Source organism: Arachis hypogaea, chromosome 19 (genome assembly GCF_003086295.3).
Source record: "Arachis hypogaea cultivar Tifrunner chromosome 19, arahy.Tifrunner.gnm2.J5K5, whole genome shotgun sequence".
NCBI classification, from domain to species: Eukaryota; Viridiplantae; Streptophyta; class Magnoliopsida; order Fabales; family Fabaceae; genus Arachis; species Arachis hypogaea.
Window position 1 is genome coordinate 120202936 of NC_092054.1, and position 3896 is coordinate 120206831.

Consider the following 3896-nt stretch of genomic DNA (forward strand, 5'->3'; position numbering starts at 1 on the left):
TTTGTTGGCCATTTCTGGCGTTGAACGCCAAAACCATGCTTGTTCTGGGCGTTCAGCGCCCAGACACTGCCCATTTTGGGCGTTCAGCGCCAGAACCATGCTCTGTTCTGGCGTTGAACGCCAGGCAGGTGCTTCCTCCAGGGTGTGATTTTTCTTCTGCTGTTTTTGATTCCGTTTTTGATTTTTTGTTTTTTTTGTGACTCCACATGATCATGAACCTATAAAGACATATAACTAAGAAAAATATAGTTAGATAAATAAAAATTGGGTTGCCTCCCAACAAGCGCTTCTTTAATGTCAATAGCTTGACAGTGGGTTCTCATGGAGTCTCACAGATGTGCAAAGCTTTGTTGAGACCTCCCAACACCAAACTTAGAGTTTGGATATGGGAGTTCAACACCAAACTTAGAGTTTGGATATGGCCTCCCAACACCAAACTTAGAGTTTGATTGTGGGGGCTTTTGTTTACTCTGTAGTGAGAGAAGCTTTTCATGCTTCCTCTCCATGGTTGCAGAGAGAGATCCTTGAGTTACAAACACAAGGTTGTCCTCATTCAATTGAAGGACTAGTTCTCTTCTGTCCACATCAATCACAGCTCTTGCTGTGGCTAGGAAAGGTCTTCCTAGGATGATGGATTCATCATCTTCCTTTCCAGTATCTAAGACTATGAAATCAACAGGGATGTAAAGGCCTTCAACCTTTACTAACACGTCCTCTACTTGTCCATAAGCCTGTTTTCTGGAATTATCTGCCATCTCTAATGAGATTTTAGCAGCTTGCACCCCATAGATTCCCAGTTTTTCTATTATAGAGAGGGGCATGAGGTTTATTCCTGAACCAAGGTCACACAGAGCCTTAAAGATCATGGTGCCTATGGTACAAGGTATTATGAACTTTCCAGGATCCTGTCTCTTCTGAGGCAATGTCAGTTGATCCAGATCACTTAGTTCATTGGTGAACAAGGGAAGTTCATCTTCCCAAGTATCAATGCCAAATAATTTGGCATTCAGCTTCATGATTGCACCAAGAAACCTGGCAGTTTGCTCTTCAGTAACATCTTCATTCTCTTCAGAAGAGGAATACTCATCAGAGCTCATGAATGGCATAAGGAGGTTCAATGGAATCTCTATGGTCTCTAGATGAACCTCAGAGTCCCTTGGTTCCTCAGAGGGAAGCTCCTTATTGATCACTGGACGTCCCAGGAGGTCTTCCTCCTTGGGATTCATGTCTTCCTCTCCCTCTTTGGGTTCGGCCATTTTGCTTATGTCAATGGCCTTGCACTCTCCTTTTGGATTCTCTTCTGTATTGCTTGGGAGAGTACTGGGAGGGATTTCAATGATCCTTTTACTCAGCTGGCCCACTTGTGCTTCCAAATTTCTAATGGAAGACCTTGTTTCATTCATGAAACTTACAGTGGCCTTAGATAGATCAGAGACTAAGTTTGCTAAATTAGAAGTATTTTGTTCAGAGTTCTCTGTCTGTTGCTGAGTGGATGATGGAAAAGGTTTATTATTGTTAAACCTGTTTCTTCCACCATTATTAAAGCCTTGTTGAGGCTTTTGCTGATCCTTCCATGAGAAATTTGGATGATTTCTCCATGATGAGTTATAGGTATTTCCATAAGGTTCACCTAAGTAATTTACCTCTGCTATTGCAGGGTTTTCAGGATCATAGGCCTCTTCTTCAGAAGGTGCCTCTTGAGTACTGTTGGATGCAGCTTGTATTCCATTCAGACTCTGAGAAATCATATTGACTTGCTGAGTCAATATTTTGTTCTGAGCCAATATGGCATTCAGAGTATCAATTTCAAGAACTCCCTTCTTCATAGGCGTCCCATTACTCACAGGATTCCTCTCAGAAGTGTACATGAACTGGTTATTAGCAACCATGTAAATGAGTTCTTGAGCTTCTGCAGGCGTTTTCTTTAGGTGAATGGATCCACCTGCAGAGGTATCCAATGACATCTTTGATAGCTCAGATAAACCATCATAGAATATATCCAGGATGGTCCATTCTGAAAGCATGTCAGAAGGACACTTTTTGGTCAGCTGCTTGTATCTTTCCCAAGCTTCATAGATGGATTCACCTTCTTTCTGTCTGAAGGTCTGAACATCCACTCTAAGCTTGCTCAGCTTTTGAGGAGGAAAGAACTTGGCTAAGAAAGCCGTGACCAGCTTATCCCAAGAGTTCAGGCTATCTCTGGGTTGAGAGTCCAACCACACTCTAGCTCTGTCTCTTATAGCAAAAGAGAAAAGCATGAGCCTATAGACTTCAGGATCTACTCCATTAGTCTTAACAGTATTACATATCTGCAAGAATTCAGTTAAGAACTGAAAAGGATCTTCAGATGGAAGTCCATGAAACTTGCAGTTCTGCTGCATCAGAGAAACTAATTGAGGTTTCAGCTCAAAGTTGTTTGCTCCAATGGCAGGAATGGAGATGCTTCTTCCATGTAAATTGGAATTTGGTACAGTAAAGTCACCAAGCATTCTCCTTGCATTGTTGTTGGGTTCGGCTGCCATCTCCTTTACTTGTTCGAAATTTTCAATCAAGTTGTCTCTGGATTGTTGTAATTTAGCTTCTCTTAATTTCCTCTTCAGAGTCCTTTCAGGTTCTGGATCAGCTTCAACAAGAATGCCTTTTTCTCTGTCCCTGCTCATAAGAAATAGGAGAGAAAAAGAAAAGAAGAGGAATCCTCTATGTCACAGTAAAGAGGTTCCTGATTGTTAGTAGAAGAAAAGAAGAAGAGAAAAATCTGAACTCAGAAAGAGAGAGAGAGAGGGTTCGGATTTTTGGTGGGTGAGGGAGAGATGTTAGTAGATGAATAAATAAATAGAATAAGATGAGAGAGGGGAAATTTCGAAAATAATTTTTGAAAAAGAGTTAGTGATTTTTGAAAATAGTTTTTGAAAAAGGTTAGTAGTTTTTTTTTCGAAAATTCAAAATAAAAATAAAATAATTAGTTAATTAAAAAGAAATTTTTGAAAAAGGGGGAAGATATTTTCGAAAATAGAGAGAGAGAGTTAGTTAGGTGGTTTTGAAAAAGATAAGAAACAAACAAAAAGTTAGTTAGTTAGTTGAAACAAATTTTGAAAAGATAAGAAGTTAGGAAGTTAGAAAAGATATTTTGAAATCAAATTTTTGAAAAAGATGTGATGAGAAGATATTTTTGAAAAGATATGATAGAAATTAGTTTTTGAAAAAGATTTGATTTTTAAAATCACAATTAATGACTTGATTCACAAGAAATCACAAGATATGATTCTAGAACTTAAAGTTTGAATCTTTCTTAACAAGCAAGTAACAAACTTGAAATTTTTGAATCAAAACATTAATTGATTATGTTATTTTCGAAAATTTGATATAAAAATAAGAAAAAGATTTTTGAAAAATATTTTTGGAATTTTCGAAAATAACTAAGAGATTTGAAAAAGATTTGATTTTTGAAAAAGATTTTGAAAAAGATAAGATTTTCAAATTGAAAATTTAATTTGACTCATAAGAAACAACTTGATTTTAAAAATTTTTGACAAAGTCAATCCAAATTTTCGAATTTGATGAGAGAGAAAAGAGAAAGATATTTTTTTTATTTTTGAATTTATTATGAAGAGAGAGAAAAATTAAAAACATCATTTTCATGTTTTTCTCTTTTATTTTTGAATCAAAACAAGGAATGCATGCAAGAACACTATGAATGTCAAGATGAACACCAAGAACACTATGAAGATCATGATGAACATCAATAACACATTTTTGAAAAATTTTTAATGCAAAGAAAACATGCAAGACACCAAACTTAGAATTCTTTAATGCTTAGACACTAAGAATTCAAGAATGCATATGAAAAACAAGAAAAGACACAAAACATGCAAATGCAAAGATCAAACAAGAAGACT

The 3896-nt window shown here is 36.6% G+C and overlaps 1 non-coding gene across 1 annotated transcript; it reads left to right on the plus strand.

Annotated features, from left to right (window-relative positions):
* Positions 1-2018: 2018 nt before the first annotated feature.
* Positions 2019-2126, plus strand: LOC112781451 (small nucleolar RNA R71). The gene has a single exon (XR_003192227.1). It is a non-coding gene; the product is annotated as a small nucleolar RNA R71 (small nucleolar RNA).
* Positions 2127-3896: the final 1770 nt, after the last annotated feature.